A 12,911-nucleotide genomic window follows, 5' to 3' on the forward strand; every position below is an offset into this window, starting at 1 on the left:
CAGGTCCTCGAGCCCTGGTAACATTGTCGTAATTCATACCCGTACTAGTTCTCTGAGCAGGATATCCAACCCCCTTTCATTTTCACAATTACCCTGCAAAATATTTTCTATCCATGTATTCATTTGTTTTCCTTCTGAAAGGTAATTTCCATCTACTTTTCCCAGACGTTCAGGCAGTGCATCTGGTCCCATGACCATTAAAGTTTGGGCATAGGTCTCCTTGGAATTGCTGTTCCTGCATTTCCTTACCATAGGGGTTCCCAACCTTTTTAATGTCAGGGATCCTTACAATTAACCAAATGGTCTGTAAACCCCAGGTTGGGAGTCTCTGGTTTAACATTAACCAGCTTAGTTTATACTGCTTTTTTTCTTAGTTCCTTCCAGGGTGCCTTATTTCATAATTCTTGATAGTAAGTATCATCAGACATTCATTTGATTATTTTAACAATTCATCTCTGCCATCTTAAATCCTTTTACTAACCTAAATGTTTACTGTTTTTCCCAGTTTTGTATCCTCTCAGACACTGAAATTATGCCTGTTTTCACGAGTCTGGATATTGAATAGACCATTGGCCGTAATACTGACCCCAGGAGCATCTGTTCAACCAGACAAGAAGCATTCACCATTACTCTCTGCTTTCTGACGTGCAGGCAATTTTATGCCAACATTTCTCCTGTCCCTTTCATTCCATGGTTTCAATTTATATTGCACACACTTTATCAAATGCCTTTTGAAAGTTCATCTACAGAATGCAGTCCTATTACGTTACTAAGCTCTATCACTTTATCATGAAACTAATCAATTTACCCATGCAAAATGTGAATTTGACTATCAAAACAAATTTGCCTACTGCTCGGCAGGATTCCTGGCGTATGATTGATCGGTGTGACTCAGATGCCAAGATACTGTTCAAATTAGAGTTGGTAATCTAACTAAGTACAACCGAACCAGGTTACGCATGGAAGGCTTCCAGCAATCTCCTTCCCCTGTCTCCATTCTTCTTGCCTGCTGTCAGCTATATCCTGCTGCCTTCTGATGACCTGGGTAGGAAGATGAACCAGTGCATTTCCACCTGGAATGGAAGATTACTGCAACATTTGCTACAGAAGTCAGGCACAAACATTTTTTGATACCCCGTATCCTCTAACTTAATCAATAAGAAGCACATCTCCTCGTTTGCATAAAATTAGAACTGCATAATAATAAAAAAAAACAGCAGCCCATTCATTTCCTCTGAGCTATTGATTTTGGTCAGCTTTCTTGATTTCCTCTTGTCTCTGTGGGTCCAAAGAGGGAACCAGTTCCCTGGAAAGAATGTAGAGAAATGAAAATGTGATCCCTTCAATTGAACATTGACTAATTGGACCATTTGAGAATAGAAAAGAGCAAATCAAATTACATTTCTAATCTAATGATGTACTGCAAATGTCAAACTAAAATCAACCAGAGAAGCCTAATGTTTTCCATTAAAGATGAATCTATAGAATTGTCTCTTCTGAGGTAACACAGTCTCGCTATCTTGGAAACGCCAGTCTCTTTCAGCATCAGACCATTTGTTTCTGGCACAGCTCAATTGTTTCAGTTAACATTCACATTTATGAGATTGTTTCTATTGAAGAACAATTTACATTTATATAGAAAATATCTCAGCTTAATTTTGAAACCAGGGTTCTGGTGAGTAGCAAGTGTTAAGGTGGAATCAAAGTGAAAGGACACAAATTAAGAAACTTCACTGTCACTATTTTGGGATAATTATGAAGAATGCTTTGCTGCTGAGGCATTCACGCCTTAAGTAGTGGGTTTGGAAATTTCCTTTTTGAATCTCCCAGTATGCTATTTCCCCTCACACCTTACAATGACCACATTTTCTTCCAAGCTTGTGATCATCCTAGCACCCAGTGTCTGACTGTCCTGTGTTATCAGGAAGAATAAACACAAGAGAGAGGAGGAATACTCCCGTCGCGGCCTCCTCTATATCGTTGAGACCTGACATAGACTGAGGGACCGCTTTGTCAAGCACTTTCACTCCTCCTATAAAAAGCAGGACTTCCCGGTGGCCAAACATTTTAATTCCAATTCCTAATCCCATTCTGGCACATCAGTCCATGGCCTTCTCTTCTGCCATGATGAGGGTACACTCAGGTTAGAGGAGCAACACCTCATATTCCATCTGGGAAGCGTCCAACCTGATAGCATGAAAATCAATTTCTTAAACCTCTGATAACTGTCCCCCTCCCTCTTTCCTCTTCTTCAATTCCTAACTCTCCCCCTCCCCCCCCCACTTACCTCTTCTCATCTGCCTATCACCTCTCCCTGGAGCCCCTCCTCCTTTCCTTTTTCCCATGGTCCAGTCTCCTCTCCTATCAGATTCCTTCTTCTCCAGCCACCAGGCTTTACCTAGCACCTTTTAGTTTATATTTCTTCCCCTCCCCCCACCATCTAATTCTGCCATCTTCCCTCTTCCTTTCCAGTCCTGACAAAAGAGCTTGGCCTGAAATGTTGATTGTATATTCATTTACATAGATGCTGCCTGACCTGCTGAGTTCCTCCAGCATTTTGTTTTGTATCTTGCTCTGTAATTAGGAAGAAACTTGGACTGCTGCAGGTGGCTGGGAGAATTATTTTCAAATTAAGATATTTTCCAATTAAGATGTATCTGAGTTATAAAATAATAAGCTTTATACAAATAACTTGCTTGAAAAATAATATTTGCTCTAGTTGGAATAAGGTAGATTTTACACAGTATCATAATTATATTATGCAAATAGTTGGTTAGACAGGTGTGATGATAGATATGGGTTTAGTTAGTAGACCAGAGAAACAGAAGTGTAGATTTTAATAGTAAATTATCTCTTTTGTTTTCCAACAGCACACACCACTGTGATAACAATAAAATATAGACTGCATGTGCTGGATACCTGAATTAAAATGGGGTGGCACACAGTAAATAGGTTGAATCTGACCTCCATGGTTGTCTGAGTAGAGTTTGTTACTTTATGGGTTTTCAGTCTCTTGGAGTAAAGGGAAGTTACATCATCTCAGAGTTAAGAAAGTGCAACACACATAAAAATTGCTGGTGAACGCAGCAGGCCAGCCAGCATCTATAGGAAGAGGTACAGTCGATGTTTTGGATCTCCCCCTCCCCCTCCCACTTTCAAATCTCTTACTATCTCTTCTTTCAGTTAGTCCTGACGAAGGGTCTCGGCCCGAAACGCCGACTGTACCTCTTCCTATAGATGCTGCCTGACCTGCCGCGTTCACCAGCAATTTTTATGCGTGTTGCTTGAAATTACAGCATCTGCAGGTTTCCTCGTGTTTGCGTTAAGAAAGTGCAGTGCAGTGCAGTTTTAGTGAAATGCTTAAAATGGTGAAAGGAATCAGTAGAATTTTAGAGAGAAACTATTTCCTTTGATGGGGGATCTGAAACAAGGCTGCATCAGCTTAAAGTTAGAAAGTTAAAGGTGTGGATGCTGGAGGTCTGTGGCAGTTCAGGCAGAGGGAAAAACAGCTAACATTTCAGGTCGATGAGACTCCATTAACCTGAAATGCTAACTGTTTCTCTCTCTCCACAAACCCTGTCTGGTGTTTTGAGCATTTCCAACACCATTTGTTCAATTTTGATGATTTTGCTTTCCGTTGGCAAAAGGTATGGAGGAATATAGAGAATAAAGGTGGGTAAATTGAGCTTTGTGAATCAGTCATGAGGTCAAATTGTCCACAGAAGTTGCATCAACTTCTCTTGACAAGTTAACTGTTTCATACTGATGAAAATGAGATACCCTTTGATTCAGGTTCAATTATGGATTTATTTATCACATGTACATTGATACATACAGTGAAGTGCGTTATTTGCATTAATAACCAATAGAGCCAAGGATGTGCTGGGGGCAGTCTGCAAGCATCCCCAAGCATTTCAGCGCAGACATAGCATGCCCACAATGTTCAAAACAACAACACAGCACAATACAGAACACAGAACACAGAAGAAAACAAGCAATATCATCAGAACAAACAGGACAACAAGAGCTAAACAAGCAACCCACACAAAATGCTGGAGGAACTCAGCAGGCCAGGCAATGTCCATGGAAAAAAGTACATTCTTCCGCATCTGCTCTCAGGATGAGGCTTTTCATTCCAGGATGAAGGAAATGTCCCCCTTCTTCAAAGAAAGGGTCTTCCCTTCCTCTATTATCAAAGCTGCCCTCAACCACCTCTCTTCCATTTCACGCACGTCTGCTCTCACCCCATCCTCCTGCCACCCTACCAGGGATAGGGTTCCTCTTCTGTTCACCTACCACCCCACCAGCCTCCATGTCCAGCACATAATTCTCCGCAACTTCCACCATCTCCAATGGGATCCCACCACCAAGCACATCTTTCCCTCCACCTCCCCCCCCAGTATCTGCTTTCCTCAGAGATCGCTCCCTACGTGACTCCCTTGTCCATTCGTCCCTCCTCACTGGTCTCCCAGTGGCCACCCATTTTAATTCCACTTCCCATTCCCATTCAAGTATGTTTAAAGGCCTTCTCCATTGTTGTGATGAGGCCACACTCAGGTTGTAGGAACACCACCTTATATTCCATCTGGGTAGTTTCCGGCTTGATGGCATGAACATCAATTTCTCGAACTTCCGGTAACGCTCCACCTCCCCCCCCTCACCATTCCCCATTCCCTTTTCCCTCTCACCTTATCTCCTTGCCTGCTATTGCCTTCCTCTGGTGCTCCTCCCCTCCCCCGCTCTTCTTTCTTCCATGGCCTTCTGTCTTCTTCTATCAGACTGCCCCTTCTCCAGCCCTGTATCTCTTTCACCAATCAACTTCCCAGCTCTTGACTTCATCCTTGCCCCTTCAGGTTTGCCCTATCACTTTGTGTATCTCTCTCCCCTCCCCCCCACCTTTTAAATCTACTCCTCAGCTTCTTTTCTCCAGTCCTGCCGAAGGTTCTCGGCTCAAAACGTCGACTGTACTTTTTCCATCGATGCTGCCTGGCCTGCTGAGTTCCTCCAGCATTTTGTGTGTGGTGCTTGGATTTCCAGCATCTGCAGGTTTTCTCTTGTTTGTGATTAAAGAGCTAAACAAGCCCCTTTTCCACCCTCCCATCCCCTCACACGCACAGGCCTCCAACCATAGGGCCTCCGATCCTTGCTCTGAAACTCGCAGACGTCGGGTCTCCAGTGTGATGATTTGAGGTTCTAACCTGCTCTCCGCACTCCAGATGAGACATGAAACAACTGAAAATCACTGAAATGTGACTTCAGCACCAGTGAATTGAGTTCACTTGAGATAAAGATGGACATGTTTGAAAGGCCTCTATTTCCTTTGCCCTTTTCCTGGATTTGTCCCTAATCCTTAATAATTTATTGAGGGTATTTGGAGCTTGCTGTTCCAAGTGCTCTGTTTCTTACTTACAGTTTGGCTTATTTCAGTCTGCAGGCCATGAACTACTGAAAGTATCAATGTTTGATTTACACACAGGATATAGAATATAACTAAGTGATATGATGCAATAGGTTTCTGCTACCTATAACAACATAAATCATTGTTCATTCCTAGAATAATTTAACAGAATCCCATCCTTAGCACCAAGGAAACAAGATTAGACGAAGTCTGGCTGAAGTGAGTTTCATGCTGAAACATTCCTATGACAGAGCTGCATCTTCTTTGCAGTGTTCTCTGACCTCCCACCAAGGATATGTGGGGCACCAATCAAATATCTAAAGGACTTCATGTCTCAAGCCTCTTTATTATTTGTTTAGTCTGGTGGCCCTATGAATTGCACTTGGGAGATTGTATTGTCCTTGCATGATAAAATGGGAGCAGGAGTTGACCTCACAGTTCCATGACTATGTTTTGACAGTCAATAAAGTAATGGTGATTTTACCCTTAGCTTCAGTCTTCCCAGACCTCATAGCCTTTTATTTCCTGACCATCCAAACCTTGCTGCTTTCCCCAATAAATATAGTTAAAAATTCAGCATCTATGGACCTCTATATGAGAGGGTACCAAAGTCTCACTATCTTTTGAGGAAATAAGTTCTTACTCTTTGCAATCTTATGTGACTGTAACAATGAGTATATTTCTTGACTCCCTTATCTGGGTAAGCATCCTCATTGAATTAAGTCTTTTCTTCGGAGCTGCCTCATAATTTTTTAATGAGATCATTTTTCTCAGAGAGTATAGGTCCAATCTCATCATTTTTCTTCTCTCGTGGGGCAACACCCTTTCCCCTCTCAGGAATCAATCTAATGAACCTTTGCTGCATTACTGGTCTTATTCCCATTGTACTCAGTTTGGTATTACTGTTAGCCATGGACAACCACATGCTTATTTTCTCAAAGACATTGGTTGAGCTATTCAGGACCTAGAGGCTTTTAGTGGATAAGAGGAAATGGATGGCCAACTCCTTTTGATTGATCAACCTGAAACCAACTTTCTCTAATGAGACAATTTACTGAATTATTTAAGAACATTTAACATCGTGTTCACTTTCCATATTCATTCCTCACTAAGAGAGTAAGGAATGTCAGGCTTTGCTCAGTGATCGTAGATTGCATTATGCTGAAACCATTGGCATTGTCTGTAATTAAAGCTAGGAGTCTGAATACAATCAACATTAGAGACGAGAGGACAAATGGTTTAAAAAGAGAATGCTCTTTTCCCTTCCAAATAAATAGTTTAACCATCGGAACTCCTGCCAAACTTAGGCCCTCAAGGGCCCTCTACCAATGTAGTGTAGGGTTTTATTCCATCAGAGGTCCCAGAAGTAATTGACTTTGGTGACTGTTCCTTGAAAGTTGATGTAATAATAAAAATAGTTCTGGATAAAAATAGACTGGCTAGATATTCTGTAATCTTCCTATCTCTGAAGTCTGCAAACTTTCAGGCTTTCTGAGTGACAACTTAATGCCAAGTTTCATCTTTTCTCCATCAGCTTCTGAGTTCAAGACTCACCATGGGACGTGACTCTATTTTTTAGATTGAAAGCTCAAGGCAATAATAAGACAGCACTACATGAAACATAGAAACATAGAAAATAGGTGCAGGAGTAGGCCATTCGGCCCTTCGAGCCTGCACCGCCATTCAGTATGATCATGGCTGATCATCCAACTCAGAACCCTGTACCAGCCTTCCCTCCATACCCCCTGATCCCTTTAGCCACAAGGGCCATATCTAACTCCTTCTTAAATATAGCCAATGAACTGGCCTCAACTGTTTCCTGTGGCAGAGAATTCCACAGATTCACCACTCTCTGTGTGAAGAAGTTTTTCCTCATCTCAGTCCTAAAAGGCTTCCCCTTTATCCTCAAACTGCGACCCCTCGTTCTGGACTTCCCCAACATCGGGAACAATCTTCCTGCATCTAGCCTGTCCAATCCCTTTAGGATTTTATACGTTTCAATCAGATCCCCCCTCAATCTTCTAAATTACAATGAGTATAAGCCTAGTTCATCCATTCTTTCATCATATGAAAGTCCTGCCATCCCAGGAATCAATCTGGTGAACCTTCTTTGTACTCCCTCTATGGCAAGGATGTCTTTCCTCAGATTAGGGGACCAAAACTGCACACAATACTCCAGGTGTGGTCTCACCAAGGCCTTGTACAACTGCAGTAGTACCTCCCTGCTCCTGTACTCGAATCCTCTTGCTATAAATGCCAGCATACCATTCGCCTTTTTCACCGCCTGCTGTACCTGCATGCCCACTTTCAATGACTGGTGTATAATGACACACAGGTCTCGTTGCCTAATCGGCCACCATTCAGATAATAATCTGTTTTCCTGTTTTTGCCACCAAAGTGGATAACTTCACATTTATCCACATTGAATTGCATCTGCCATGAATTTACTTACTCACCCAACTTATCCAAATCACCCTGCATCCTCTTAGCATCCTCCTCACAGCTAACACTGCCGCCCAGCTTTGTGTCATCCGCAAACTTGGAGATGCTGCATTTAATTCCCTCATCCAAGTCATTAATATATATTGTAAACAACTGGGGTCCCAGCACGGAGCCTTGCGGTACCCAACTAGTCACTGCCTGCCATTCTGAAAAGGTCCCATTTATTCCCACTCTTTGCTTCCTGTCTGCCAACCAATTCTCTATCCACATCAATACCTTACCCCCAATACCGTGTGCTTTAAGTTTGCACACTAATCTCCTGTGTGGGACCTTGTCAAAAGCCTTTTGAAAATCCAAATATACCACATCCACTGGTTCTCCCCTATCCACTCTACTAGTTACATCCTCAAAAAATTCTATGAGATTCGTCAGACATGATCTTCCTTTCACAAGTCCATGCTGACTTTGTCCAATGATTTCACCGCTTTCCAAATGTGCTGTTATCACATCTTTGATAACTGACTCTAGCAGTTTCCCCACCACCGATGTTAGGCTAACCGGTCTATAATTCCCTGGTTTCTCTCTCCCTCCTTTTTTAAAAAGTGGGGTTACATTAGCCATCCTCCAATCCTCAGGAACTAGTCCAGAATCTAACGAGTTTTGAAAAATTATCACTAATGCATCCACTATTTCTTGGGCTACTTCCTTAAGCACTCTGGGATGCAGACCATCTGGCCCTGGGGATTTATCTGCCTTTAATCCCTTCAATTTACCTAACACCACTTCCCTACTAACATGTATTTCCCTCAGTTCCTCCATCTCACTGGACCCTCTGTCCCCTACTATTTCCAGAAGATTATTTATGTCCTCCTTAGCGAAGACAGAACCAAAGTAATTATTCAATTAGTCTGCCATGTCCTTGCTCCCCATAATCAATTCACATGTTTCTGTCTGCAGGGGACCTACATTTGTCTTAACTAATCTTTTTCTTTTCACATATCTATAAAAGCTTTTACAGTCCGTTTTTATGTTCCCTGCCAGTTTTCTCTCATAATCTTTTTTCCCCTTCCTAATTAAGCCCTTTGTCCTCCTCTGCTGAACTCTGAATTTCTCCCAGTCCTCAGGTGAGCCACTTTTTCTGGCTAATTTGTATGCTTCTTCTTTGGAATTGATACTAACCCTAATTTCCCTTGTCAGCCACAGGTGCACTACCTTCCTTGATTTATTCTTTTGCCAAACTGGGATGAACAATTGTTGTAGTTCATCCATGCGAGTTGCCATTGTCTGAATGGAGTGCAAAGCTAAAGCTCCATATCAGGAGGGCAATAAAGATACTTGAGCAAAGTTCCTTCAAATAGGTAATGATGTCCTTTCATTTTTTTTTGTTTAAGGGATTTTGTTAAGCAGATTGGCTCTTTTATTTGGTCGGCTTCCAAAAGTGATCCGTAAGTGATATAAGTGTCGGAATCTCAATGTTTTCCGTATGCCACAAAACAACAAATTTCACAGCATAGGTCCGTGATATTAAACCTGATTCTGATTCTGATGTCTGTAAATTTCCATATCATTTTTCCCTTTACATTCTGGATATTTCTCTAAAATACCAATGTTCTGTTTGCCTACTAAATTATTAACAGCTATTTACTTCAGTGCAGTTATTTTACTAGGGTGACGGAATTAAATAAGATTTTTAAATGTAGAAAACACACTCTGGTTTTCAACTGCAGCAAGGAGCGCAAGAGACATCAACAAAATGCTGCTTAAGCCAAAGCGAGACAGTGCAATGTTAGCTGCTCCATAATACAAAAGATTTTAAAGTAATGGTGAGCAAAATGTTGCGGAGTTTACAATGGAGTACAGATGGACAAGACAGTATTTAGTGGAATTTATAATCTTGTAGGGGTTTGACACAGGAAGTGTGAAACACTGTTTGCTTTGTCTGGGGAATCCTCAATTTAAGAGACAAGAGAGGTTAAAGAAATGTCTTTAGTAGATTTTTGCAGAGTGTTTAAACAGAAGCAATGGTCACTGCTGTATTTTGAGGCAAAATAGGATAGATATTTCAAATGAAGGAAGAAACATGGCTTTGAAGGCTTTGTTCTGTATTTAATTCTAGCCTTACACGTGTTTGATGTTAATAGTATAGAGAGGGCTCTGTCTGGTCTAGCTTGACATAACTTGCTCTGCAGTACCTGTATCTTATATCCACTGACCTTTGGTGCAGAAAATTCCAAATTTCCACTATTCCTTTTGTGGGGGGGAAATATGCTTCCTGATTTAATGCCTAAATGCCCTGGTTTGAACTTTAAGATTATATTCTTTGTTCTTGATTCCTAACTGTTTTTCTTTATTCAGTTTTTGTTTATCAATTTCATGCATTTCCAACACTTTGCAACCTTTTGTACTGCCTATTTAACCCTGTACGAAAGGGACCCCTGCTTATATTGCTGGGTCTCCTGCTTATATTGCTGGGTCTCCAAGTGCTCAAGTGTTTATGACAACAAATAGTCATATTTTCACACTATCCCCTCTAAGAGGATATTATTCAGGGAAATGGTAAGGTTGGAAGTACATGGTAGAAGTACATTTGTGGTGGAGAGTATATTGACTGGCTGCATCATAGCCTGGTTTGGAAACACCAATGCCCTTGAACAGAAATCCTACAAAAGGTCCAGTCCATCATGGGTAAAGCCCTCCCCACCATTAAGCCCATCTACAGAGAGCGCTGTTGCAGGGAAGCAGCATCCATCATTAGGGAACCCCACCACCCAGGACAGGCTCTATTCTCATCGCTGCCATCAGGAGGAAGGTACAGGAGCCTCAGGATCACACCACCAGGTTCAAGAACAGTTACTACCCCTCATCCATCAGGCTCTTGAACCAAAGAGGATAACTTCACTTGCCCCATCACTGAATTGTTCCCACAATCTAAGAACTCACTTTCAAGGACTCTTCATCTCATGTTCTTGATATTTATTGCTTATTTATTTATTTATTCTTTCTTTCTTTTTGTATTTGCAGTTTGTTGTCTGTGTTGTCGTGACGATAGTTAATTGATTATATTATGGTTATTGGATATATTGAGTACGCCCATAAGAAAAGGCACGTGGCCAAGTGGTTAAGGTGTATGTCTAGTGATCTCAAGGTCGCTAGTTTGAGCCTCAGCTGTGGCAGCATGTTCGTGTCCTTGAGCAAGGCACTTAATCACACATTACTCTAGTGTCTGTGCGAGAAGTGGTGCCCCACACAGACTTCCAATCTGTGTCTTGTAAGGCATGAAAATGCCCAACGCAGGCCTCTCATGGTCTGAGTTGACGTTCCTATAAGAAAATGAAACTCAGGGTTGTATATGGTGACATCTATGTACTTTGATAATAAATTTACTTTGAACTTTGAAGTCTGATTTCAGGTCAAGTGAACGTTTGAAACCATTGACACTTTTTTGGTCTAGTCTCTCTGAAGGACATTCTTTATGATAGAGAAGGGAGGCATCTTGGAACTGACACACCATTTTAGTTCTTTCAGTGCCCAGCTTTCATTACAGTTTTCAGGCTCACTAGATGACAGGATTGCTCTGAAATCTGGCGAAGACTTGGAAGACCGAATAACCTTCATCTCTGTCATAAGGAAACATGAGAATAAACAGATCTAAGTGTGGTACAAACTGATACGTACCAGGTTACAAAACAGCTCATCTGCACAGATGAAAGAGCTATGAACTCATTGTTTGGTATATCAATGTTAATTAAATTTAAAAATAGAGCAACAAAAAGCAGGCAGCAGAAAAACAAATAGACATGATTGCATTTATAGAATGGTCTGAACATAGTAATGAAATGGAGAATTAATTAAGCAAAATTGTTATGATAAACAGCCTGGGTTTTATTTGTTCTGTAGATTCTACTGGATTAATTCCAAGTGATGATTCTTTCTTCATCATTTACTTGCATCCCGGCCCGAGTTCATGTGCCTCCCAAGCTCGACTGTTTACAAGTTTCTGTACTTACGTGCACATGCACTAAAATTCAGAAGTTGTTCACATAGAGTGATAGCTGTGAACAGCAATGGTTTGCTGAGACTCCCTTTCAAAATCTAGGTTGTGCATGGTTTGGGCTGATCCAGGTGAGCAGCACAATGCTGGCATCTAACTACATCTGCAACTATAACGGTAATCCTTTGAAGCAGAACCACAGTGTTAGTTTCCCACAGAACTGAGGGGAAAGCTGCTCAGAAGCGTTCCCCAGCAATGTGACATGACACCACTCCCATCCCAACACGTTTAGGCACCCCCCTTTGCAAGGCAACACACACAAAATGCTGGATGGAACTCAGCCCGTCAGGCAGCATCTAGGAAAAGGGTACAGTTGATGTTTCGGGCCGAAACCCTTCGGCAGGATTGAGCAGATTTTGAGTTCTTCCAGCACTTTGTGTGTGTTGCTCGGATTTCCAGACTTTATCTTGTTTGTGGGGGAAGGTGGAGCCAGGTGGGTGGGAAAGGTAAAGGGCTGCAGAAGGAGGAATCTGATAGGAGAGGAGAGTGGACCCTTAAAATGTCTTGCTTAACAATGAGGAAGATTGGATCACCCAGCATGAAAAGAAGTGGAGGAAACTCATTCATGTTATAAACATTTTAGCCAAGCCAATCCATTTAGTATAAATGATCCATTCCTATTCTCTACTCACACAAAAAAATAAATCTCTATAGAAAATAAATAATACCTGGAACTGAATTACAGGCTGAAATTTAAATTAGTGTCTTGGTAGTTTATAAATAGCTTAAGGACTATCTGGGAACAAATCAGGAATGGGAACCTAATAACCAGTCAAAGGAATTTATACATAGACCAACAAATAATCAGGAATCTGTTATAGATCAGAATCTAATTAGGGGAATTGGGCAGTTTATTTATAGAAGCATAGGTACATGGGAGTGAGTTATGAGCTGGATTTAATTGAGTGATTCAAAAGTTAATAACTGTATAATGCACATTCAGAACTGAGGGACAGACTTAAACCTTGTTGACTGTTAAGGATAAATAATAAGGCCATTACTAAAAATATCACTACTAAT

The sequence above is a fragment of the Mobula hypostoma genome, chromosome 13 (genome assembly GCF_963921235.1).
Source record: "Mobula hypostoma chromosome 13, sMobHyp1.1, whole genome shotgun sequence".
Taxonomy (NCBI): domain Eukaryota; kingdom Metazoa; phylum Chordata; class Chondrichthyes; order Myliobatiformes; family Myliobatidae; genus Mobula; species Mobula hypostoma.